We start from the raw sequence: 25,602 nt of genomic DNA, 5'->3' as shown, positions 1-25,602 counted from the left end.
CTGAAAGTAGACTTTAAAAGCATATACATTATAACAGTGCTATAGCTCAAAATATAAATGATGATAACACCATCGATTTTCTTGCATATTTTTGTGTTTTATAGAGCCTGGATAGTTTAGTGGGTAGAGTATCACATGAGTCTTTTGAAAAAACAATCTATCACTTATCTATGACTGAAACTCTCTTTGAAACTAAGGTAAATAGTTGATAGAGCATCACACTTTCGATCTCAGGGTACCTGTTCAGGTGTAAGTCTTTTGAAAAACAACCTATCACTTATCCATGACTGAAACTCTCTTTGAAACTAAGAACTAGTCCATGCTTTTAAGATTTCCTGGATGTCAGAACAAAATGTAAACTTTATGCCTTAAAAAAGAAAAATGTATGATCTAACAATGTCTTGACTGTTTAAACTTTAGCATCGTAGCTGATTTTATCAAGTCAAAATAACTTTATACTTTTCTTGTCTAAGTAACCCTTGAAACCACATAACAAAGCACTCCAGGTCAGAATATATATGAGAAGGAGAGAAACGCCGATTTTCCCGCACACGTTTTGGTTTTGGAGAGCCTGGATAGCTCAGTCGGTAGAGCGTCAGACTTTTAATCTGAGGGTCCATGGTTCAAGTCCCTGTTCAGGCGTGTGTCTTTTAGAAATCAAGACGTTTCACTTATTTATGATTTGAACATTACGTAGATTTCATACTCTAAAAAAATTATTGGATTAATGATGTAACTTTATGTCTTAAGGATAGAATTAAGTATGATCTAATGATGTCTTGCCGCCTCAAACTTTAGCAGCCTAGAGAATTTCATTAAGACAAAATGAAATTACACTTTTCTCTTCTTCTGAAAGTAGACTTTAAAAGCATATACATTATAACAGTGCTATAACTCAAAATATAAATGATGATAACACCATCGATTTTCTTGCATATTTTTGTGTTTTATAGAGCCTGGATAGTTTAGTGGGTAGAGTATCACATGAGTCTTTTGAAAAAACAATCTATCACTTATCTATGACTGAAACTCTCTTTGAAACTAAGGTAAATAGTTGATAGAGCATCACACTTTCGATCTGAGGGTACCTGTTCAGGTGTAAGTCTTTTGAAAAACAACCTATCACTTATCCATGACTGAAACTCTCTTTGAAACTAAGAACTAGTCCATGCTTTTAAGATTTCCTGGATGTCAGAACAAAATTTAAACTTTATGCCTTAAAAAAGAAAAATGTATGATCTAACAATGTCTTGACTGTTTAAACTTTAGCACCGTAGCTGATTTTATCAAGTCAAAATAAGTTTATACTTTTCTTGTCTAAGTAACTCTTGAAACCACATAACAAAGCACTCCAGGTCAGAATATATATGAGAAGGAGAGAAATGCAGATTTTCCCGCACATGTTTTGGTTTTGGAGAGCCTGGATAGCTCAGTCGGTAGAGCATCAGACTTTTAATCTGAGGGTCCAGGGTTCAAGTCCCTGTTCAGGCGTGTGTCTTTTAGAAATCAAGACATATCACTTATTTATGATTTGAACATTACGTAGATTTCATACTCTAAAAAAATTATTGGATTAATGATGTAACTTTATGTCTTAACCCCTATCCGCACCAGGACGTAACTGTACGTCGTTGCAGGAAGTTACTTCCCGCACGAGGACGTACAGTTACTGAGTTAATCCCGGTGCACACTGTCGGCGACAGTGTGCACCGGGAACTAGGAGGTCAGCTGTCGCCGACAGCTGACACTCCCCTCTTGCCGGCCAGCGGTCCTTTGCCGCTGATTTCGGCGCATTAACCCCTTAAATTCGGCGATCGGGTGCAATCGCCGAATTTTAGGGGTTTCTAACATATCGGCAGACCCCCGTCCGAAATCGCGGGGTCTGCCGATAGTTAGTATGGCAAACGGAAGCCAAACAATGGCTTCCGGGTCTGCCATGGACAGAAGCCCATCAGGACCAACCTTCGGCTGGTCCTGATAGGCTTCCTGTCAGAGTGACAGAAAGTCACTGTGCCGTTCCCGATGCACACTGTCGGCGACAGTGTGCATCGGGAACTTGGAGATCAGCTGTCCCCGACAGCTGACACTCTCCAGTGTTGCCGATCAGCGGCTCATCGCCGCTGATTTCGGCAATTAACCCGTTACATGCGGGGCTCGATTGCGATCTCCGCATGTAGCGGGTTTGTAGCGCATCAGCAGCCCCCATGCAATCGTGGGGGCTTCTGATGCTTGTGATGGCACCTGGGGGCCAGACAACGGCCCCCAGGTCTGCCATGTATGTCAGCCTATGAGGATTAGCCTCTGCTGATCCTCGTAGACCAACTGTCAGAGTGACTGTGACGTCACACTGACAGTTGGAATACATTACACTACCTAGGTAGTATAATGTATTCTAGCAGCGATCAGAGCTGCAGGTCAAAAAAAGAAAGTGTAAAAAGTAAAAAAAAAAGTTAATAAACAAAAATATAAAGTGTAAAAAGTAAAAAAAAGTTAATAAAAATGTTTTATAAAAGTGTAAAAATAAAAGGTTTTGTTTTCCTATAATAAGTCATTTATTATAGGGAAAAAATGAAAACGTTAAAAAAAAGTACACATATTTGGTATCGCCGCGTTTGTAACGACCCAATCTATGAAACTATAATGTTAATTTTTCCGCACGGTGAACGCCGCAAACAAAATAAACTGAAAACGGTCAGCATCGCTATTTTTTGGTCACCACCCCTCCCAAGATATAGAATAAAAAGTGATCAAAAAGTTGCATTTACCCCAAAATGGTACCAATGAAAACTACAACCCGTCCCGCAAAAAACAAGACCTCCCACAGCTTTTTTGACGAAAAAATAATAAAGTTACGGCTCAGAATAGCGTGTCCCAGAAAATAAATTATTTTATAGAAACTTCATTTTATTGTGCAAACGCTGCAAAACTTAAAAAAAACTATACACATATGGTATCGGCGTAATCGTACCGACCGGCAGAATAAATTAAAACGTAATTTATTGCGCACGGTGAACGCTGTAATAAATAAAGAATTTAAAGCGCCAAAATCGCTGTTTTTTGGTCACCCTAGCTCTAAAAAAGATCCTGAGGGGCCAAAATGCTCACTATACCCCTAGAAAAATTCCTTGAGGGGTGTAGATTCCAAAATAGGGTGACTTTTGGGGGGTTTCCACTGTTTTGGTCCCTCCGGGGCGTTGCAAACCCGACATGGCACTGAAAACCAATCCAGCAAAATCTGCTTCAAAAAATCCAAAAGGCGCTCCCTCCCTTCTGAGCCCTGCTGTGGGTCCAAACATCAGTTTACGACCACATATGGGGTATTGGCGTAATCGGGAGAAATTGCTTTACAAATGTTGGGCGGCTTTTTCTCCTTTATTCCTTGTAAAAATGAAAAAATTCTATGTTTCCACAGAAAAATAGGTGATTTTCATCTTCACAGACTAATTCCACTAAAGTCTGCAAAAAAACTGTGGGGTCAAAATGCTAACTATACCCCTAGAAAAATGCCTTGAGGGGTGTAGTTTCCAAAATGGGGTCACTTTGGGGGGGTTTCGGCTGTTTAGGTACCACAAGACCTCCTCAAACCTGACATGGTGCCTAAAATATATTCCTAAAAAAAGGAGGCCCCGAAATCCACTAGGTGCTCCTTTGCTTCTGAGGCCTGTGTTTCAGTCCATTACCATACTAGGGCCACATGTTGGATATTTCTAAAATCTGCAGAATCTGGGCAATAAATATTGAGTTGCGTTTCTCTGGTAAAACCTTCTGTGTTACAGATTTTTTTTTATTACAAATGAATTTCGGCAAAAAAAATGAAATTTGTAAATTTCACCTCTACTTTGCCTTAATTCCTGTGAAACGCCTAAAGGGTTAAAATATTTTCTGAATGTGGTTTTGAATACCTTGAGGGGTACAGTTTTCAAAATGGGGTGATTTATGGGGACTTTCTAATATATAAGGCCCTCAAAGCAACTTCAGAACTGAACTGGTCCCTGAAAAAATAGCCTTTTGAAATTTTATTGAAAATATGAGAAATTGCTGCTAAAGTTCTAAGCCTCGTAACGTCCTCGAAAAATAAAAGTACGTGAAAAAAAATGATGCAAACATAAAGTAGACATATGGGAAATGTTAACTAGTAACTATTTTGTGTGGTATTACTATCTGTTTCACAAGCAAATACATTTAAGTTTAGAAAAATGCAAATTTTTGCAAATTTTTGCTAAAATTTGAAGTTTTTCACAAATAAATATTGAATTTATCGACCAAATTTTTTCACTAACATAAAGTACAATATGTCACGAGAAAACAATCTCAGAATCGCTTGGATAGGTAAAAGCATTCCGGAGTTATTACCACATAAAGTGACACATGTCAGATTTGAAAAAATAGGCTGTGTCCTGAAGGCCAAAACAGGCTGTGTCCTAAAGGGGTTAAGGATAGAATTAAGTATGATCTAATGATGTCTTGCCGCCTCAAACTTTAGCAGCCTAGAGAATTTCATTAAGACAAAATGAAATTACACTTTTCTCTTCTTCTGAAAGTAGACTTTAAAAGCATATACATTATAACAGTGCTATAGCTCAAAATATAAATGATGATAACACCATCGATTTTCTTGCATATTTTTGTGTTTTATAGAGCCTGGATAGTTTAGTGGGTAGAGTATCACATGAGTCTTTTGAAAAAACAATCTATCACTTATCTATGACTGAAACTCTCTTTGAAACTAAGGTAAATAGTTGATAGAGCATCACACTTTCGATCTGAGGGTACCTGTTCAGGTGTAAGTCTTTTGAAAAACAACCTATCACTTATCCATGACTGAAACTCTCTTTGAAACTAAGAACTAGTCCATGCTTTTAAGATTTCCTGGATGTCAGAACAAAATGTAAACTTTATGCCTTAAAAAAGAAAAATGTATGATCTAACAATGTCTTGACTGTTTAAACTTTAGCATCGTAGCTGATTTTATCAAGTCAAAATAACTTTATACTTTTCTTGTCTAAGTAACCCTTGAAACCACATAACAAAGCACTCCAGGTCAGAATATATATGAGAAGGAGAGAAACGCCGATTTTCCCGCACACGTTTTGGTTTTGGAGAGCCTGGATAGCTCAGTCGGTAGAGCGTCAGACTTTTAATCTGAGGGTCCATGGTTCAAGTCCCTGTTCAGGCGTGTGTCTTTTAGAAATCAAGACGTTTCACTTATTTATGATTTGAACATTACGTAGATTTCATACTCTAAAAAAATTATTGGATTAATGATGTAACTTTATGTCTTAAGGATAGAATTAAGTATGATCTAATGATGTCTTGCCGCCTCAAACTTTAGCAGCCTAGAGAATTTCATTAAGACAAAATGAAATTACACTTTTCTCTTCTTCTGAAAGTAGACTTTAAAAGCATATACATTATAACAGTGCTATAACTCAAAATATAAATGATGATAACACCATCGATTTTCTTGCATATTTTTGTGTTTTATAGAGCCTGGATAGTTTAGTGGGTAGAGTATCACATGAGTCTTTTGAAAAAACAATCTATCACTTATCTATGACTGAAACTCTCTTTGAAACTAAGGTAAATAGTTGATAGAGCATCACACTTTCGATCTGAGGGTACCTGTTCAGGTGTAAGTCTTTTGAAAAACAACCTATCACTTATCCATGACTGAAACTCTCTTTGAAACTAAGAACTAGTCCATGCTTTTAAGATTTCCTGGATGTCAGAACAAAATTTAAACTTTATGCCTTAAAAAAGAAAAATGTATGATCTAACAATGTCTTGACTGTTTAAACTTTAGCACCGTAGCTGATTTTATCAAGTCAAAATAAGTTTATACTTTTCTTGTCTAAGTAACTCTTGAAACCACATAACAAAGCACTCCAGGTCAGAATATATATGAGAAGGAGAGAAATGCAGATTTTCCCGCACATGTTTTGGTTTTGGAGAGCCTGGATAGCTCAGTCGGTAGAGCATCAGACTTTTAATCTGAGGGTCCAGGGTTCAAGTCCCTGTTCAGGCGTGTGTCTTTTAGAAGTCAAGACATATCACTTATTTATGATTTGAACATTACGTAGATTTCATACTCTAAAAAAATTATTGGATTAATGATGTAACTTTATGTCTTAAGGATAGAATTAAGTATGATCTAATGATGTCTTGCCGCCTCAAACTTTAGCAGCCTAGAGAATTTCATTAAGACAAGATGAAATTACACTTTTCTCTTCTTCTGAAAGTAGACTTTAAAAGCATATACATTATAACAGTGCTATAGCTCAAAATATAAATGATGATAACACCATCGATTTTCTTGCATATTTTTGTGTTTTATAGAGCCTGGATAGTTTAGTGGGTAGAGTATCACATGAGTCTTTTGAAAAAACAATCTATCACTTATCTATGACTGAAACTCTCTTTGAAACTAAGGTAAATAGTTGATAGAGCATCACACTTTCGATCTGAGGGTACCTGTTCAGGTGTAAGTCTTTTGAAAAACAACCTATCACTTATCCATGACTGAAACTCTCTTTGAAACTAAGAACTAGTCCATGCTTTTAAGATTTCCTGGATGTCAGAACAAAATGTAAACTTTATGCCTTAAAAAAGAAAAATGTATGATCTAACAATGTCTTGACTGTTTAAACTTTAGCATCGTAGCTGATTTTATCAAGTCAAAATAACTTTATACTTTTCTTGTCTAAGTAACCCTTGAAACCACATAACAAAGCACTCCAGGTCAGAATATATATGAGAAGGAGAGAAACGCCGATTTTCCCGCACACGTTTTGGTTTTGGAGAGCCTGGATAGCTCAGTCGGTAGAGCGTCAGACTTTTAATCTGAGGGTCCATGGTTCAAGTCCCTGTTCAGGCGTGTGTCTTTTAGAAATCAAGACGTTTCACTTATTTATGATTTGAACATTACGTAGATTTCATACTCTAAAAAAATTATTGGATTAATGATGTAACTTTATGTCTTAAGGATAGAATTAAGTATGATCTAATGATGTCTTGCCGCCTCAAACTTTAGCAGCCTAGAGAATTTCATTAAGACAAAATGAAATTACACTTTTCTCTTCTTCTGAAAGTAGACTTTAAAAGCATATACATTATAACAGTGCTATAACTCAAAATATAAATGATGATAACACCATCGATTTTCTTGCATATTTTTGTGTTTTATAGAGCCTGGATAGTTTAGTGGGTAGAGTATCACATGAGTCTTTTGAAAAAACAATCTATCACTTATCTATGACTGAAACTCTCTTTGAAACTAAGGTAAATAGTTGATAGAGCATCACACTTTCGATCTGAGGGTACCTGTTCAGGTGTAAGTCTTTTGAAAAACAACCTATCACTTATCCATGACTGAAACTCTCTTTGAAACTAAGAACTAGTCCATGCTTTTAAGATTTCCTGGATGTCAGAACAAAATTTAAACTTTATGCCTTAAAAAAGAAAAATGTATGATCTAACAATGTCTTGACTGTTTAAACTTTAGCACCGTAGCTGATTTTATCAAGTCAAAATAAGTTTATACTTTTCTTGTCTAAGTAACTCTTGAAACCACATAACAAAGCACTCCAGGTCAGAATATATATGAGAAGGAGAGAAATGCAGATTTTCCCGCACATGTTTTGGTTTAGGAGAGCCTGGATAGCTCAGTCGGTAGAGCATCAGACTTTTAATCTGAGGGTCCAGGGTTCAAGTCCCTGTTCAGGCGTGTGTCTTTTAGAAATCAAGACATATCACTTATTTATGATTTGAACATTACGTAGATTTCATACTCTAAAAAAATTATTGGATTAATGATGTAACTTTATGTCTTAAGGATAGAATTAAGTATGATCTAATGATGTCTTGCCGCCTCAAACTTTAGCAGCCTAGAGAATTTCATTAAGACAAAATGAAATTACACTTTTCTCTTCTTCTGAAAGTAGACTTTAAAAGCATATACATTATAACAGTGCTATAACTCAAAATATAAATGATGATAACACCATCGATTTTCTTGCATATTTTTGTGTTTTATAGAGCCTGGATAGTTTAGTGGGTAGAGTATCACATGAGTCTTTTGAAAAAACAATCTATCACTTATCTATGACTGAAACTCTCTTTGAAACTAAGGTAAATAGTTGATAGAGCATCACACTTTCGATCTGAGGGTACCTGTTCAGGTGTAAGTCTTTTGAAAAACAACCTATCACTTATCCATGACTGAAACTCTCTTTGAAACTAAGAACTAGTCCATGCTTTTAAGATTTCCTGGATGTCAGAACAAAATTTAAACTTTATGCCTTAAAAAAGAAAAATGTATGATCTAACAATGTCTTGACTGTTTAAACTTTAGCACCGTAGCTGATTTTATCAAGTCAAAATAAGTTTATACTTTTCTTGTCTAAGTAACTCTTGAAACCACATAACAAAGCACTCCAGGTCAGAATATATATGAGAAGGAGAGAAATGCAGATTTTCCCGCACATGGTTTGGTTTTGGAGAGCCTGGATAGCTCAGTCGGTAGAGCATCAGACTTTTAATCTGAGGGTCCAGGGTTCAAGTCCCTGTTCAGGCGTGTGTCTTTTAGAAGTCAAGACATATCACTTATTTATGATTTGAACATTACGTAGATTTCATACTCTAAAAAAATTATTGGATTAATGATGTAACTTTATGTCTTAAGGATAGAATTAAGTATGATCTAATGATGTCTTGCCGCCTCAAACTTTAGCAGCCTAGAGAATTTCATTAAGACAAGATGAAATTACACTTTTCTCTTCTTCTGAAAGTAGACTTTAAAAGCATATACATTATAACAGTGCTATAGCTCAAAATATAAATGATGATAACACCATCGATTTTCTTGCATATTTTTGTGTTTTATAGAGCCTGGATAGTTTAGTGGGTAGAGTATCACATGAGTCTTTTGAAAAAACAATCTATCACTTATCTATGACTGAAACTCTCTTTGAAACTAAGGTAAATAGTTGATAGAGCATCACACTTTCGATCTGAGGGTACCTGTTCAGGTGTAAGTCTTTTGAAAAACAACCTATCACTTATCCATGACTGAAACTCTCTTTGAAACTAAGAACTAGTCCATGCTTTTAAGATTTCCTGGATGTCAGAACAAAATGTAAACTTTATGCCTTAAAAAAGAAAAATGTATGATCTAACAATGTCTTGACTGTTTAAACTTTAGCATCGTAGCTGATTTTATCAAGTCAAAATAACTTTATACTTTTCTTGTCTAAGTAACCCTTGAAACCACATAACAAAGCACTCCAGGTCAGAATATATATGAGAAGGAGAGAAACGCCGATTTTCCCGCACACGTTTTGGTTTTGGAGAGCCTGGATAGCTCAGTCGGTAGAGCGTCAGACTTTTAATCTGAGGGTCCATGGTTCAAGTCCCTGTTCAGGCGTGTGTCTTTTAGAAATCAAGACGTTTCACTTATTTATGATTTGAACATTACGTAGATTTCATACTCTAAAAAAATTATTGGATTAATGATGTAACTTTATGTCTTAAGGATAGAATTAAGTATGATCTAATGATGTCTTGCCGCCTCAAACTTTAGCAGCCTAGAGAATTTCATTAAGACAAAATGAAATTACACTTTTCTCTTCTTCTGAAAGTAGACTTTAAAAGCATATACATTATAACAGTGCTATAACTCAAAATATAAATGATGATAACACCATCGATTTTCTTGCATATTTTTGTGTTTTATAGAGCCTGGATAGTTTAGTGGGTAGAGTATCACATGAGTCTTTTGAAAAAACAATCTATCACTTATCTATGACTGAAACTCTCTTTGAAACTAAGGTAAATAGTTGATAGAGCATCACACTTTCGATCTGAGGGTACCTGTTCAGGTGTAAGTCTTTTGAAAAACAACCTATCACTTATCCATGACTGAAACTCTCTTTGAAACTAAGAACTAGTCCATGCTTTTAAGATTTCCTGGATGTCAGAACAAAATTTAAACTTTATGCCTTAAAAAAGAAAAATGTATGATCTAACAATGTCTTGACTGTTTAAACTTTAGCACCGTAGCTGATTTTATCAAGTCAAAATAAGTTTATACTTTTCTTGTCTAAGTAACTCTTGAAACCACATAACAAAGCACTCCAGGTCAGAATATATATGAGAAGGAGAGAAATGCAGATTTTCCCGCACATGTTTTGGTTTAGGAGAGCCTGGATAGCTCAGTCGGTAGAGCATCAGACTTTTAATCTGAGGGTCCAGGGTTCAAGTCCCTGTTCAGGCGTGTGTCTTTTAGAAATCAAGACATATCACTTATTTATGATTTGAACATTACGTAGATTTCATACTCTAAAAAAATTATTGGATTAATGATGTAACTTTATGTCTTAAGGATAGAATTAAGTATGATCTAATGATGTCTTGCCGCCTCAAACTTTAGCAGCCTAGAGAATTTCATTAAGACAAGATGAAATTACACTTTTCTCTTCTTCTGAAAGTAGACTTTAAAAGCATATACATTATAACAGTGCTATAGCTCAAAATATAAATGATGATAACACCATCGATTTTCTTGCATATTTTTGTGTTTTATAGAGCCTGGATAGTTTAGTGGGTAGAGTATCACATGAGTCTTTTGAAAAAACAATCTATCACTTATCTATGACTGAAACTCTCTTTGAAACTAAGGTAAATAGTTGATAGAGCATCACACTTTCGATCTGAGGGTACCTGTTCAGGTGTAAGTCTTTTGAAAAACAACCTATCACTTATCCATGACTGAAACTCTCTTTGAAACTAAGAACTAGTCCATGCTTTTAAGATTTCCTGGATGTCAGAACAAAATGTAAACTTTATGCCTTAAAAAAGAAAAATGTATGATCTAACAATGTCTTGACTGTTTAAACTTTAGCATCGTAGCTGATTTTATCAAGTCAAAATAACTTTATACTTTTCTTGTCTAAGTAACCCTTGAAACCACATAACAAAGCACTCCAGGTCAGAATATATATGAGAAGGAGAGAAACGCCGATTTTCCCGCACACGTTTTGGTTTTGGAGAGCCTGGATAGCTCAGTCGGTAGAGCGTCAGACTTTTAATCTGAGGGTCCATGGTTCAAGTCCCTGTTCAGGCGTGTGTCTTTTAGAAATCAAGACGTTTCACTTATTTATGATTTGAACATTACGTAGATTTCATACTCTAAAAAAATTATTGGATTAATGATGTAACTTTATGTCTTAAGGATAGAATTAAGTATGATCTAATGATGTCTTGCCGCCTCAAACTTTAGCAGCCTAGAGAATTTCATTAAGACAAAATGAAATTACACTTTTCTCTTCTTCTGAAAGTAGACTTTAAAAGCATATACATTATAACAGTGCTATAACTCAAAATATAAATGATGATAACACCATCGATTTTCTTGCATATTTTTGTGTTTTATAGAGCCTGGATAGTTTAGTGGGTAGAGTATCACATGAGTCTTTTGAAAAAACAATCTATCACTTATCTATGACTGAAACTCTCTTTGAAACTAAGGTAAATAGTTGATAGAGCATCACACTTTCGATCTGAGGGTACCTGTTCAGGTGTAAGTCTTTTGAAAAACAACCTATCACTTATCCATGACTGAAACTCTCTTTGAAACTAAGAACTAGTCCATGCTTTTAAGATTTCCTGGATGTCAGAACAAAATTTAAACTTTATGCCTTAAAAAAGAAAAATGTATGATCTAACAATGTCTTGACTGTTTAAACTTTAGCACCGTAGCTGATTTTATCAAGTCAAAATAAGTTTATACTTTTCTTGTCTAAGTAACTCTTGAAACCACATAACAAAGCACTCCAGGTCAGAATATATATGAGAAGGAGAGAAATGCAGATTTTCCCGCACATGTTTTGGTTTTGGAGAGCCTGGATAGCTCAGTCGGTAGAGCATCAGACTTTTAATCTGAGGGTCCAGGGTTCAAGTCCCTGTTCAGGCGTGTGTCTTTTAGAAATCAAGACATATCACTTATTTATGATTTGAACATTACGTAGATTTCATACTCTAAAAAAATTATTGGATTAATGATGTAACTTTATGTCTTAAGGATAGAATTAAGTATGATCTAATGATGTCTTGCCGCCTCAAACTTTAGCAGCCTAGAGAATTTCATTAAGACAAGATGAAATTACACTTTTCTCTTCTTCTGAAAGTAGACTTTAAAAGCATATACATTATAACAGTGCTATAGCTCAAAATATAAATGATGATAACACCATCGATTTTCTTGCATATTTTTGTGTTTTATAGAGCCTGGATAGTTTAGTGGGTAGAGTATCACATGAGTCTTTTGAAAAAACAATCTATCACTTATCTATGACTGAAACTCTCTTTGAAACTAAGGTAAATAGTTGATAGAGCATCACACTTTCGATCTCAGGGTACCTGTTCAGGTGTAAGTCTTTTGAAAAACAACCTATCACTTATCCATGACTGAAACTCTCTTTGAAACGAAGAACTAGTCCATGCTTTTAAGATTTCCTGGATGTCAGAACAAAATGTAAACTTTATGCCTTAAAAAAGAAAAATGTATGATCTAACAATGTCTTGACTGTTTAAACTTTAGCATCGTAGCTGATTTTATCAAGTCAAAATAACTTTATACTTTTCTTGTCTAAGTAACCCTTGAAACCACATAACAAAGCACTCCAGGTCAGAATATATATGAGAAGGAGAGAAACGCCGATTTTCCCGCACACGTTTTGGTTTTGGAGAGCCTGGATAGCTCAGTCGGTAGAGCGTCAGACTTTTAATCTGAGGGTCCAGGGTTCAAGTCCCTGTTCAGGCGTGTGTCTTTTAGAAATCAAGACGTTTCACTTATTTATGATTTGAACATTACGTAGATTTCATACTCTAAAAAAATTATTGGATTAATGATGTAACTTTATGTCTTAAGGATAGAATTAAGTATGATCTAATGATGTCTTGCCGCCTCAAACTTTAGCAGCCTAGAGAATTTCATTAAGACAAGATGAAATTACACTTTTCTCTTCTTCTGAAAGTAGACTTTAAAAGCATATACATTATAACAGTGCTATAGCTCAAAATATAAATGATGATAACACCATCGATTTTCTTGCATATTTTTGTGTTTTATAGAGCCTGGATAGTTTAGTGGGTAGAGTATCACATGAGTCTTTTGAAAAAACAATCTATCACTTATCTATGACTGAAACTCTCTTTGAAACTAAGGTAAATAGTTGATAGAGCATCACACTTTCGATCTGAGGGTACCTGTTCAGGTGTAAGTCTTTTGAAAAACAACCTATCACTTATCCATGACTGAAACTCTCTTTGAAACTAAGAACTAGTCCATGCTTTTAAGATTTCCTGGATGTCAGAACAAAATTTAAACTTTATGCCTTAAAAAAGAAAAATGTATGATCTAACAATGTCTTGACTGTTTAAACTTTAGCACCGTAGCTGATTTTATCAAGTCAAAATAAGTTTATACTTTTCTTGTCTAAGTAACTCTTGAAACCACATAACAAAGCACTCCAGGTCAGAATATATATGAGAAGGAGAGAAATGCAGATTTTCCCGCACATATTTTGGTTTTGGAGAGCCTGGATAGCTCAGTCGGTAGAGCATCAGACTTTTAATCTGAGGGTCCAGGGTTCAAGTCCCTGTTCAGGTGTGTGTCTTTTAGAAATCAAGACATATCACTTATTTATGATTTGAACATTACGTAGATTTCATACTCTAAAAAAATTATTGGATTAATGATGTAACTTTATGTCTTAAGGATAGAATTAAGTATGATCTAATGATGTCTTGCCGCCTCAAACTTTAGCAGCCTAGAGAATTTCATTAAGACAAGATGAAATTACACTTTTCTCTTCTTCTGAAAGTAGACTTTAAAAGCATATACATTATAACAGTGCTATAGCTCAAAATATAAATGATGATAACACCATCGATTTTCTTGCATATTTTTGTGTTTTATAGAGCCTGGATAGTTTAGTGGGTAGAGTATCACATGAGTCTTTTGAAAAAACAATCTATCACTTATCTATGACTGAAACTCTCTTTGAAAACTAAGGTAAATAGTTGATAGAGCATCACACTTTCGATCTCAGGGTACCTGTTCAGGTGTAAGTCTTTTGAAAAACAACCTATCACTTATCCATGACTGAAACTCTCTTTGAAACTAAGAACTAGTCAATGCTTTTAAGATTTCCTGGATGTCAGAACAAAATGTAAACTTTATGCCTTAAAAAAGAAAAATGTATGATCTAACAATGTCTTGACTGTTTAAACTTTAGCACCGTAGCTGATTTTATCAAGTCAAAATAACTTTATACTTTTCTTGTCTAAGTAACCCTTGAAACCACATAACAAAGCACTCCAGGTCAGAATATATATGAGAAGGAGAGAAACGCCGATTTTCCCGCACACGTTTTGGTTTTGGAGAGCCTGGATAGCTCAGTCGGTAGAGCATCAGACTTTTAATCTGAGGGTCCAGGGTTCAAGTCCCTGTTCAGGCGTGTGTCTTTTAGAAATCAAGACGTTTCACTTATTTATGATTTGAACATTACGTAGATTTCATACTCTAAAAAAATTATTGGATTAATGATGTAACTTTATGTCTTAAGGATAGAATTAAGTATGATCTAATGATGTCTTGCCACCTCAAACTTTAGCAGCCTAGAGAATTTCATTAAGACAAGATGAAATTACACTTTTCTCTTCTTCTGAAAGTAGACTTTAAAAGCATATACATTATAACAGTGCTATAGCTCAAAATATAAATGATGATAACACCATCGATTTTCTTGCATATTTTTGTGTTTTATAGAGCCTGGATAGTTTAGTGGGTAGAGTATCACATGAGTCTTTTGAAAAAACAATCTATCACTTATCTATGACTGAAACTCTCTTTGAAACTAAGGTAAATAGTTGATAGAGCATCACACTTTCGATCTGAGGGTACCTGTTCAGGTGTAAGTCTTTTGAAAAACAACCTATCACTTATCCATGACTGAAACTCTCTTTGAAACTAAGAACTAGTCCATGCTTTTAAGATTTCCTGGATGTCAGAACAAAATGTAAACTTTATGCCTTAAAAAAGAAAAATGTATGATCTAACAATGTCTTGACTGTTTAAACTTTAGCACCGTAGCTGATTTTATCAAGTCAAAATAACTTTATACTTTTCTTGTCTAAGTAACCCTTGAAACCACATAACAAAGCACTCCAGGTCAGAATATATATGAGAAGGAGAGAAACGCCGATTTTCCCGCACACGTTTTGGAGAGCCTGGATAGCTCAGTCGGTAGAGCATCAGACTTTTAATCTGAGGGTCCAGGGTTCAAGTCCCTGTTCAGGCGTGTGTCTTTTAGAAATCAAGACGTTTCACTTATTTATGATTTGAACATTACGTAGATTTCATACTCTAAAAAAATTATTGGATTAATGATGTAACTTTATGTCTTAAGGATAGAATTAAGTATGATCTAATGATGTCTTGCCGCCTCAAACTTTAGCAGCCTAGAGAATTTCATTAAGACAAAATGAAATTACACTTTTCTCTTCTTCTGAAAGTAGACTTTAAAAGCATATACATTATAACAGTGCTATAACTCAAAATATAAATGATGATAACACCATCGATTTTCTTGCATATTTTTGTGTTTTATAGAGCCTGGATAGTTTAGTGGGTAGAGTATCACATGAGTCTTTTGAAAAAACAATCTATCACTTATCTATGACTGAAACTCTCTTTGAAACTAAGGTAAATAGTTGATAGAGCATCACACTTTCGATCTGAGGGTACCTGTTCAGGTGTAAGTCTTTTGAAAAACAACCTATCACTTATCCATGACTGAAACTCTCTTTGAAACTAAGAACTAGTCCATGCTTTTAAGATTTCCTGGATGTCAGAACAAAATTTAAACTTTATGCCTTAAAAAAGAAAAATGTATGATCTAACAATGTCTTGACTGTTTAAACTTTAGCACCGTAGCTGATTTTATCAAGTCAAAATAAGTTTATACTTTTCTTGTCTAAGTAACTCTTGAAACCACATAACAAAGCACTCCAGGTCAGAATATATATGAGAAGGAGAGAAATGCAGATTTTCCCGCACATGTTTTGGTTTTGGAGAGCCTGGATAGCTCAGTCGGTAGAGCATCAGACTTTTAATCTGAGGGTCCAGGGTTCAAGTCCCTGTTCAGGCGTGTGTCTTTTAGAAATCAAGACATATCACTTATTTATGATTTGAACATTACGTAGATTTCATACTCTAAAAAAATTATTGGATTAATGATGTAACTTTATGTCTTAAGGATAGAATTAAGTATGATCTAATGATGTCTTGCCGCCTCAAACTTTAGCAGCCTAGAGAATTTCATTAAGACAAGATGAAATTACACTTTTCTCTTCTTCTGAAAGTAGACTTTAAAAGCATATACATTATAACAGTGCTATAGCTCAAAATATAAATGATGATAACACCATCGATTTTCTTGCATATTTTTGTGTTTTATAGAGCCTGGATAGTTTAGTGGGTAGAGTATCACATGAGTCTTTTGAAAAAACAATCTATCACTTATCTATGACTGAAACTCTCTTTGAAACTAAGGTAAATAGTTGATAGAGCATCACACTTTCGATCTCAGGGTACCTGTTCAGGTGTAAGTCTTTTGAAAAACAACCTATCACTTATCCATGACTGAAACTCTCTTTGAAACTAAGAACTAGTCAATGCTTTTAAGATTTCCTGGATGTCAGAACAAAATGTAAACTTTATGCCTTAAAAAAGAAAAATGTATGATCTAACAATGTCTTGACTGTTTAAACTTTAGCACCGTAGCTGATTTTATCAAGTCAAAATAACTTTATACTTTTCTTGTCTAAGTAACCCTTGAAACCACATAACAAAGCACTCCAGGTCAGAATATATATGAGAAGGAGAGAAACGCCGATTTTCCCGCACACGTTTTGGTTTTGGTTTTGGTTTTGGTTTTGGTTTTGGTTTTGGAGACCCTGGATAGCTCAGTCGGTAGAGCATCAGACCTTTAATCTGAGGGTCCAGGGTTCAAGTCCCTGTTCAGGCGTGTGTCTTTTAGAAATCAAGACGTTTCACTTATTTATGATTTGAACATTACGTAGATTTCATACTCTAAAAAAATTATTGGATTAATGATGTAACTTTATGTCTTAAGGATAGAATTAAGTATGATCTAATGATGTCTTGCCACCTCAAACTTTAGCAGCCTAGAGAATTTCATTAAGACAAGATGAAATTACACTTTTCTCTTCTTCTGAAAGTAGACTTTAAAAGCATATACATTATAACAGTGCTATAGCTCAAAATATAAATGATGATAACACCATCGATTTTCTTGCATATTTTTGTGTTTTATAGAGCCTGGATAGTTTAGTGGGTAGAGTATCACATGAGTCTTTTGAAAAAACAATCTATCACTTATCTATGACTGAAACTCTCTTTGAAACTAAGGTAAATAGTTGATAGAGCATCACACTTTCGATCTGAGGGTACCTGTTCAGGTGTAAGTCTTTTGAAAAACAACCTATCACTTATCCATGACTGAAACTCTCTTTGAAACTAAGAACTAGTCCATGCTTTTAAGATTTCCTGGATGTCAGAACAAAATTCAAACTTTATGCCTTAAAAAAGAAAAATGTATGATCTAACAATGTCTTGACTGTTTAAACTTTAGCACCGTAGCTGATTTTATCAAGTCAAAATAACTTTATACTTTTCTTGTCTAAGTAACCCTTGAAACCACATAACAAAGCACTCCAGGTCAGAATATATATGAGAAGGAGAGAAACGCCGATTTTCCCGCACACGTTTTGGTTTTGGAGAGCCTGGATAGCTCAGTCGGTAGAGCATCAGACTTTTAATCTGAGGGTCCAGGGTTCAAGTCCCTGTTCAGGCGTGTGTCTTTTAGAAATCAAGACGTTTCACTTATTTATGATTTGAACATTACGTAGATTTCATACTCTAAAAAAATTATTGGATTAATGATGTAACTTTATGTCTTAAGGATAGAATTAAGTATGATCTAATGATGTCTTGCCGCCTCAAACTTTAGCAGCCTAGAGAATTTCATTAAGACAAGATGAAATTACACTTTTCTCTTCTTCTGAAAGTAGACTTTAAAAGCATATACATTATAACAGTGCTATAGCTCAAAATATAAATGATGATAACACCATCGATTTTCTTGCATATTTTTGTGTTTTATAGAGCCTGGATAGTTTAGTGGGTAGAGTATCACATGAGTCTTTTGAAAAAACAATCTATCACTTATCTATGACTGAAACTCTCTTTGAAACTAAGGTAAATAGTTGATAGAGCATCACACTTTCGATCTCAGGGTACCTGTTCAGGTGTAAGTCTTTTGAAAAACAACCTATCACTTATCCATGACTGAAACTCTCTTTGAAACTAAGAACTAGTCAATGCTTTTAAGATTTCCTGGATGTCAGAACAAAATGTAAACTTTATGCCTTAAAAAAGAAAAATGTATGATCTAACAATGTCTTGACTGTTTAAACTTTAGCACCGTAGCTGATTTTATCAAGTCAAAATAACTTTATACTTTTCTTGTCTAAGTAACCCTTGAAACCACATAACAAAGCACTCCAGGTCAGAATATATATGAGAAGGAGAGAAACGCCGATTTTCCCGCACACGTTTTGGTTTTGGAGAGCCTGGATAGCTCAGTCGGTAGAGCATCAGACTTTTAATCTGAGGGTCCACGGTTCAAGTCCCTGTTCAGGCGTGTGTCTTTTAGAAATCAAGACGTTTCACTTATTTATGATTTGAACATTACGTAGATTTCATACTCTAAAAAAATTATTGGATTAATGATGTAACTTTATGTCTTAAGGATAGAATTAAGTATGATCTAATGATGTCTTGCCGCCTCAAACTTTAGCAGCCTAGAGAATTTCATTAAGACAAAATGAAATTACACTTTTCTCTTCTTCTGAAAGTAGACTTTAAAAGCATATACATTATAACAGTGCTATAGCTCAAAATATAAATGATGATAACACCATCGATTTTCTTGCATATTTTTGTGTTTTATAGAGCCTGGATAGTTTAGTGGGTAGAGTATCACATGAGTCTTTTGAAAAAACAATCTATCACTTATCTATGACTGAAACTCTCTTTGAAACTAAGGTAAATAGTTGATAGAGCATCACACTTTCGATCTGAGGGTACCTGTTCAGGTGTAAGTCTTTTGAAAAACAACCTATCACTTATCCATGACTGAAACTCTCTTTGAAACTAAGAACTAGTCCGTGCTTTTAAGATTTCCTGGATGTCAGAACAAAATGTAAACTTTATGCCTTAAAAAAGAAAAATGTATGATCTAACAATGTCTTGACTGTTTAAACTTTAGCATCGTAGCTGATTTTATCAAGTCAAAATAACTTTATACTTTTCTTGTCTAAGTAACCCTTGAAACCACATAACAAAGCACTCCAGGTCAGAATATATATGAGAAGGAGAGAAACGCCGATTTTCCCGCACACGTTTTGGTTTTGGAGAGCCTGGATAGCTCAGTCGGTAGAGCGTCAGACTTTTAATCTGACGGTCCATGGTTCAAGTCCCTGTTCAGGCGTGTGTCTTTTAGAAATCAAGACGTTTCACTTATTTATGATTTGAACATTACGTAGATTTCATACTCTAAAAAAATTATTGGATTAATGATGTAACTTTATGTCTTAAGGATAGAATTAAGTATGATCTAATGATGTCTTGCCGCCTCAAACTTTAGCAGCCTAGAGAATTTCATTAAGACAAAATGAAATTACACTTTTCTCTTCTTCTGAAAGTAGACTTTAAAAGCATATACATTATAACAGTGCTATAACTCAAAATATAAATGATGATAACACCATCGATTTTCTTGCATATTTTTGTGTTTTATAGAGCCTGGATAGTTTAGTGGGTAGAGTATCACATGAGTCTTTTGAAAAAACAATCTATCACTTATCTATGACTGAAACTCTCTTTGAAACTAAGGTAAATAGTTGATAGAGCATCACACTTTCGATCTGAGGGTACCTGTTCAGGTGTAAGTCTTTTGAAAAACAACCTATCACTTATCCATGACTGAAACTCTCTTTGAAACTAAGAACTAGTCCATGCTTTTAAGATTTCCTGGATGTCAGAACAAAATTTAAACTTTATGCCTTAAAAAAGAAAAATGTATGATCTAACAATGTCTTGACTGTTTAAACTTTAGCACCGTAGCTGATTTTATCAAGTCAAAATAAGTTTATACTTTTCTTGTCTAAGTAACTCTTGAAACCACATAACAAAGCACTCCAGGTCAGAATATATATGAGAAGGAGAGAAATGCAGATTTTCCCGCACATGTTTTGGTTTTGGAGAGCCTGGATAGCTCAGTCGGTAGAGCATCAGACTTTTAATCTGAGGGTCCAGGGTTCAAGTCCCTGTTCAGGCGTGTGTCTTTTAGAAATCAAGACATATCACTTATTTATGATTTGAACATTACGTAGATTTCATACTCTAAAAAAATTATTGGATTAATGATGTAACTTTATGTCTTAAGGATAGAATTAAGTATGATCTAATGATGTCTTGCCGCCTCAAACTTTAGCAGCCTAGAGAATTTCATTAAGACAAGATGAAATTACACTTTTCTCTTCTTCTGAAAGTAGACTTTAAAAGCATATACATTATAACAGTGCTATAGCTCAAAATATAAATGATGATAACACCATCGATTTTCTTGCATATTTTTGTGTTTTATAGAGCCTGGATAGTTTAGTGGGTAGAGTATCACATGAGTCTTTTGAAAAAACAATCTATCACTTATCTATGACTGAAACTCTCTTTGAAACTAAGGTAAATAGTTGATAGAGCATCACACTTTCGATCTCAGGGTACCTGTTCAGGTGTAAGTCTTTTGAAAAACAACCTATCACTTATCCATGACTGAAACTCTCTTTGAAACTAAGAACTAGTCAATGCTTTTAAGATTTCCTGGATGTCAGAACAAAATGTAAACTTTATGCCTTAAAAAAGAAAAATGTATGATCTAACAATGTCTTGACTGTTTAAACTTTAGCACCGTAGCTGATTTTATCAAGTCAAAATAAGTTTATACTTTTCTTGTCTAAGTAACTCTTGAAACCACATAACAAAGCACTCCAGGTCAGAATATATATGAGAAGGAGAGAAATGCAGATTTTCCCGCACATGTTTTGGTTTTGGAGAGCCTGGATAGCTCAGTCGGTAGAGCATCAGACTTTTAATCTGAGGGTCCAGGGTTCAAGTCCCTGTTCAGGCGTGTGTCTTTTAGAAATCAAGACATATCACTTATTTATGATTTGAACATTACGTAGATTTCATACTCTAAAAAAATTATTGGATTAATGATGTAACTTTATGTCTTAAGGATAGAATTAAGTATGATCTAATGATGTCTTGCCGCCTCAAACTTTAGCAGCCTAGAGAATTTCATTAAGACAAGATGAAATTACACTTTTCTCTTCTTCTGAAAGTAGACTTTAAAAGCATATACATTATAACAGTGCTATAGCTCAAAATATAAATGATGATAACACCATCGATTTTCTTGCATATTTTTGTGTTTTATAGAGCCTGGATAGTTTAGTGGGTAGAGTATCACATGAGTCTTTTGAAAAAACAATCTATCACTTATCTATGACTGAAACTCTCTTTGAAACTAAGGTAAATAGTTGATAGAGCATCACACTTTCGATCTCAGGGTACCTGTTCAGGTGTAAGTCTTTTGAAAAACAACCTATCACTTATCCATGACTGAAACTCTCTTTGAAACTAAGAACTAGTCAATGCTTTTAAGATTTCCTGGATGTCAGAACAAAATGTAAACTTTATGCCTTAAAAAAGAAAAATGTATGATCTAACAATGTCTTGACTGTTTAAACTTTAGCACCGTAGCTGATTTTATCAAGTCAAAATAACTTTATACTTTTCTTGTCTAAGTAACCCTTGAAACCACATAACAAAGCACTCCAGGTCAGAATATATATGAGAAGGAGAGAAACGCCGATTTTCCCGCACACGTTTTGGTTTTGGAGAGCCTGGATAGCTCAGTCGGTAGAGCATCAGACTTTTAATCTGAGGGTCCAGGGTTCAAGTCCCTGTTCAGGCGTGTGTCTTTTAGAAATCAAGACGTTTCACTTATTTATGATTTGAACATTACGTAGATTTCATACTCTAAAAAAATTATTGGATTAATGATGTAACTTTATGTCTTAAGGATAGAATTAAGTATGATCTAATGATGTCTTGCCACCTCAAACTTTAGCAGCCTAGAGAATTTCATTAAGACAAGATGAAATTACACTTTTCTCTTCTTCTGAAAGTAGACTTTAAAAGCATATACATTATAACAGTGCTATAGCTCAAAATATAAATGATGATAACACCATCGATTTTCTTGCATATTTTTGTGTTTTATAGAGCCTGGATAGTTTAGTGGGTAGAGTATCACATGAGTCTTTTGAAAAAACAATCTATCACTTATCTATGACTGAAACTCTCTTTGAAACTAAGGTAAATAGTTGATAGAGCATCACACTTTCGATCTGAGGGTACCTGTTCAGGTGTAAGTCTTTTGAAAAACAACCTATCACTTATCCATGACTGAAACTCTCTTTGAAACTAAGAACTAGTCCATGCTTTTAAGATTTCCTGGATGTCAGAACAAAATGTAAACTTTATGCCTTAAAAAAGAAAAATGTATGATCTAACAATGTCTTGACTGTTTAAACTTTAGCACCGTAGCTGATTTTATCAAGTCAAAATAACTTTATACTTTTCTTGTCTAAGTAACCCTTGAAACCACATAACAAAGCACTCCAGGTCAGAATATATATGAGAAGGAGAGAAACGCCGATTTTCCCGCACACGTTTTGGTTTTGGAGAGCCTGGATAGCTCAGTCGGTAGAGCATCAGACTTTTAATCTGAGGGTCCAGGGTTCAAGTCCCTGTTCAGGCGTGTGTCTTTTAGAAATCAAGACGTTTCACTTATTTATGATTTGAACATTACGTAGATTTCATACTCTAAAAAAATTATTGGATTAATGATGTAACTTTATGTCTTAAGGATAGAATTAAGTATGATCTAATGATGTCTTGCCGCCTCAAACTTTAGCAGCCTAGAGAATTTCATTAAGACAAGATGAAATTACACTTTTCTCTTCTTCTGAAAGTAGACTTTAAAAGCATATACATTATAACAGTGCTATAGCTCAAAATATAAATGATGATAACACCATCGATTTTCTTGCATATTTTTGTGTTTTATAGAGCCTGGATAGTTTAGTGGGTAGAGTATCACATGAGTCTTTTGAAAAAACAATCTATCACTTATCTATGACTGAAACTCTCTTTGAAACTAAGGTAAATAGTTGATAGAGCATCACACTTTCGATCTCAGGGTACCTGTTCAGGTGTAAGTCTTTTGAAAAACAACCTATCACTTATCCATGACTGAAACTCTCTTTGAAACGAAGAACTAGTCCATGCTTTTAAGATTTCCTGGATGTCAGAACAAAATGTAAACTTTATGCCTTAAAAAAGAAAAATGTATGATCTAACAATGTCTTGACTGTTTAAACTTTAGCACCGTAGCTGATTTTATCAAGTCAAAATAAGTTTATACTTTTCTTGTCTAAGTAACTCTTGAAACCACATAACAAAGCACTCCAGGTCAGAATATATATGAGAAGGAGAGAAATGCAGATTTTCCCGCACATGTTTTGGTTTTGGAGAGCCTGGATAGCTCAGTCGGTAGAGCATCAGACTTTTAATCTGAGGGTCCAGGGTTCAAGTCCCTGTTCAGGCGTGTGTCTTTTAGAAATCAAGACGTTTCACTTATTTATGATTTGAACATTACGTAGATTTCATACTCTAAAAAAATTATTGGATTAATGATGTAACTTTATGTCTTAAGGATAGAATTAAGTATGATCTAATGATGTCTTGCCACCTCAAACTTTAGCAGCCTAGAGAATTTCATTAAGACAAGATGAAATTACACTTTTCTCTTCTTCTGAAAGTAGACTTTAAAAGCATATACATTATAACAGTGCTATAGCTCAAAATATAAATGATGATAACACCATCGATTTTCTTGCATATTTTTGTGTTTTATAGAGCCTGGATAGTTTAGTGGGTAGAGTATCACATGAGTCTTTTGAAAAAACAATCTATCACTTATCTATGACTGAAACTCTCTTTGAAACTAAGGTAAATAGTTGATAGAGCATCACACTTTCGATCTGAGGGTACCTGTTCAGGTGTAAGTCTTTTGAAAAACAACCTATCACTTATCCATGACTGAAACTCTCTTTGAAACTAAGAACTAGTCCATGCTTTTAAGATTTCCTGGATGTCAGAACAAAATGTAAACTTTATGCCTTAAAAAAGAAAAATGTATGATCTAACAATGTCTTGACTGTTTAAACTTTAGCACCGTAGCTGATTTTATCAAGTCAAAATAACTTTATACTTTTCTTGTCTAAGTAACCCTTGAAACCACATAACAAAGCACTCCAGGTCAGAATATATATGAGAAGGAGAGAAACGCCGATTTTCCCGCACACGTTTTGGTTTTGGAGAGCCTGGATAGCTCAGTCGGTAGAGCATCAGACTTTTAATCTGAGGGTCCAGGGTTCAAGTCCCTGTTCAGGCGTGTGTCTTTTAGAAATCAAGACGTTTCACTTATTTATGATTTGAACATTACGTAGATTTCATACTCTAAAAAAATTATTGGATTAATGATGTAACTTTATGTCTTAAGGATAGAATTAAGTATGATCTAATGATGTCTTGCCGCCTCAAACTTTAGCAGCCTAGAGAATTTCATTAAGACAAGATGAAATTACACTTTTCTCTTCTTCTGAAAGTAGACTTTAAAAGCATATACATTATAACAGTGCTATAGCTCAAAATATAAATGATGATAACACCATCGATTTTCTTGCATATTTTTGTGTTTTATAGAGCCTGGATAGTTTAGTGGGTAGAGTATCACATGAGTCTTTTGAAAAAACAATCTATCACTTATCTATGACTGAAACTCTCTTTGAAACTAAGGTAAATAGTTGATAGAGCATCACACTTTCGATCTCAGGGTACCTGTTCAGGTGTAAGTCTTTTGAAAAACAACCTATCACTTATCCATGACTGAAACTCTCTTTGAAACGAAGAACTAGTCCATGCTTTTAAGATTTCCTGGATGTCAGAACAAAATGTAAACTTTATGCCTTAAAAAAGAAAAATGTATGATCTAACAATGTCTTGACTGTTTAAACTTTAGCACCGTAGCTGATTTTATCAAGTCAAAATAAGTTTATACTTTTCTTGTCTAAGTAACTCTTGAAACCACATAACAAAGCACTCCAGGTCAGAATATATATGAGAAGGAGAGAAATGCAGATTTTCCCGCACATGTTTTGGTTTTGGAGAGCCTGGATAGCTCAGTCGGTAGAGCATCAGACTTTTAATCTGAGGGTCCAGGGTTCAAGTCCCTGTTCAGGCGTGTGTCTTTTAGAAATCAAGACATA

At 34.6% G+C, this 25,602-nt stretch overlaps 25 non-coding genes across 25 annotated transcripts; all 25 read left to right on the top strand.

The window, feature by feature from the left end:
• The first annotated feature begins 569 nt into the window (after window positions 1-569).
• Window positions 570-642, top strand: TRNAK-UUU (transfer RNA lysine (anticodon UUU)). Its single transcript has one exon. It is a non-coding gene; the product is annotated as a tRNA-Lys (tRNA).
• A 776-nt stretch (window positions 643-1,418) lies between these two features.
• TRNAK-UUU (transfer RNA lysine (anticodon UUU)) lies at window positions 1,419-1,491 on the top strand. Its single transcript has one exon. It is a non-coding gene; the product is annotated as a tRNA-Lys (tRNA).
• Window positions 1,492-5,103: 3,612 nt separating this feature from the next.
• TRNAK-UUU (transfer RNA lysine (anticodon UUU)) lies at window positions 5,104-5,176 on the top strand. The gene has a single exon. It is a non-coding gene; the product is annotated as a tRNA-Lys (tRNA).
• A 776-nt stretch (window positions 5,177-5,952) lies between these two features.
• On the top strand, window positions 5,953-6,025 carry TRNAK-UUU (transfer RNA lysine (anticodon UUU)). The gene has a single exon. It is a non-coding gene; the product is annotated as a tRNA-Lys (tRNA).
• Window positions 6,026-6,801: 776 nt separating this feature from the next.
• TRNAK-UUU (transfer RNA lysine (anticodon UUU)) lies at window positions 6,802-6,874 on the top strand. Its single transcript has one exon. It is a non-coding gene; the product is annotated as a tRNA-Lys (tRNA).
• A 776-nt stretch (window positions 6,875-7,650) lies between these two features.
• TRNAK-UUU (transfer RNA lysine (anticodon UUU)) lies at window positions 7,651-7,723 on the top strand. The gene has a single exon. It is a non-coding gene; the product is annotated as a tRNA-Lys (tRNA).
• A 776-nt stretch (window positions 7,724-8,499) lies between these two features.
• Window positions 8,500-8,572, top strand: TRNAK-UUU (transfer RNA lysine (anticodon UUU)). The gene has a single exon. It is a non-coding gene; the product is annotated as a tRNA-Lys (tRNA).
• Window positions 8,573-9,348: 776 nt separating this feature from the next.
• TRNAK-UUU (transfer RNA lysine (anticodon UUU)) lies at window positions 9,349-9,421 on the top strand. Its single transcript has one exon. It is a non-coding gene; the product is annotated as a tRNA-Lys (tRNA).
• A 776-nt stretch (window positions 9,422-10,197) lies between these two features.
• On the top strand, window positions 10,198-10,270 carry TRNAK-UUU (transfer RNA lysine (anticodon UUU)). The gene has a single exon. It is a non-coding gene; the product is annotated as a tRNA-Lys (tRNA).
• Window positions 10,271-11,046: 776 nt separating this feature from the next.
• On the top strand, window positions 11,047-11,119 carry TRNAK-UUU (transfer RNA lysine (anticodon UUU)). Its single transcript has one exon. It is a non-coding gene; the product is annotated as a tRNA-Lys (tRNA).
• Window positions 11,120-11,895: 776 nt separating this feature from the next.
• Window positions 11,896-11,968, top strand: TRNAK-UUU (transfer RNA lysine (anticodon UUU)). The gene has a single exon. It is a non-coding gene; the product is annotated as a tRNA-Lys (tRNA).
• A 776-nt stretch (window positions 11,969-12,744) lies between these two features.
• Window positions 12,745-12,817, top strand: TRNAK-UUU (transfer RNA lysine (anticodon UUU)). Its single transcript has one exon. It is a non-coding gene; the product is annotated as a tRNA-Lys (tRNA).
• A 776-nt stretch (window positions 12,818-13,593) lies between these two features.
• Window positions 13,594-13,666, top strand: TRNAK-UUU (transfer RNA lysine (anticodon UUU)). The gene has a single exon. It is a non-coding gene; the product is annotated as a tRNA-Lys (tRNA).
• A 777-nt stretch (window positions 13,667-14,443) lies between these two features.
• TRNAK-UUU (transfer RNA lysine (anticodon UUU)) lies at window positions 14,444-14,516 on the top strand. The gene has a single exon. It is a non-coding gene; the product is annotated as a tRNA-Lys (tRNA).
• Window positions 14,517-15,286: 770 nt separating this feature from the next.
• On the top strand, window positions 15,287-15,359 carry TRNAK-UUU (transfer RNA lysine (anticodon UUU)). The gene has a single exon. It is a non-coding gene; the product is annotated as a tRNA-Lys (tRNA).
• Window positions 15,360-16,135: 776 nt separating this feature from the next.
• On the top strand, window positions 16,136-16,208 carry TRNAK-UUU (transfer RNA lysine (anticodon UUU)). Its single transcript has one exon. It is a non-coding gene; the product is annotated as a tRNA-Lys (tRNA).
• Window positions 16,209-17,863: 1,655 nt separating this feature from the next.
• On the top strand, window positions 17,864-17,936 carry TRNAK-UUU (transfer RNA lysine (anticodon UUU)). Its single transcript has one exon. It is a non-coding gene; the product is annotated as a tRNA-Lys (tRNA).
• A 1,625-nt stretch (window positions 17,937-19,561) lies between these two features.
• On the top strand, window positions 19,562-19,634 carry TRNAK-UUU (transfer RNA lysine (anticodon UUU)). The gene has a single exon. It is a non-coding gene; the product is annotated as a tRNA-Lys (tRNA).
• Window positions 19,635-20,410: 776 nt separating this feature from the next.
• On the top strand, window positions 20,411-20,483 carry TRNAK-UUU (transfer RNA lysine (anticodon UUU)). The gene has a single exon. It is a non-coding gene; the product is annotated as a tRNA-Lys (tRNA).
• A 776-nt stretch (window positions 20,484-21,259) lies between these two features.
• On the top strand, window positions 21,260-21,332 carry TRNAK-UUU (transfer RNA lysine (anticodon UUU)). Its single transcript has one exon. It is a non-coding gene; the product is annotated as a tRNA-Lys (tRNA).
• A 776-nt stretch (window positions 21,333-22,108) lies between these two features.
• TRNAK-UUU (transfer RNA lysine (anticodon UUU)) lies at window positions 22,109-22,181 on the top strand. Its single transcript has one exon. It is a non-coding gene; the product is annotated as a tRNA-Lys (tRNA).
• Window positions 22,182-22,957: 776 nt separating this feature from the next.
• TRNAK-UUU (transfer RNA lysine (anticodon UUU)) lies at window positions 22,958-23,030 on the top strand. The gene has a single exon. It is a non-coding gene; the product is annotated as a tRNA-Lys (tRNA).
• A 776-nt stretch (window positions 23,031-23,806) lies between these two features.
• TRNAK-UUU (transfer RNA lysine (anticodon UUU)) lies at window positions 23,807-23,879 on the top strand. The gene has a single exon. It is a non-coding gene; the product is annotated as a tRNA-Lys (tRNA).
• A 776-nt stretch (window positions 23,880-24,655) lies between these two features.
• Window positions 24,656-24,728, top strand: TRNAK-UUU (transfer RNA lysine (anticodon UUU)). Its single transcript has one exon. It is a non-coding gene; the product is annotated as a tRNA-Lys (tRNA).
• Window positions 24,729-25,504: 776 nt separating this feature from the next.
• Window positions 25,505-25,577, top strand: TRNAK-UUU (transfer RNA lysine (anticodon UUU)). Its single transcript has one exon. It is a non-coding gene; the product is annotated as a tRNA-Lys (tRNA).
• Window positions 25,578-25,602: the final 25 nt, after the last annotated feature.

Source organism: Rhinoderma darwinii, chromosome 1, assembly GCF_050947455.1.
Source record: "Rhinoderma darwinii isolate aRhiDar2 chromosome 1, aRhiDar2.hap1, whole genome shotgun sequence".
Lineage (NCBI taxonomy): Eukaryota > Metazoa > Chordata > Amphibia > Anura > Rhinodermatidae > Rhinoderma > Rhinoderma darwinii.
Note: the sequence above shows the minus strand (reverse complement) of the source record. Positions and strands in the feature narration are given on the sequence as shown.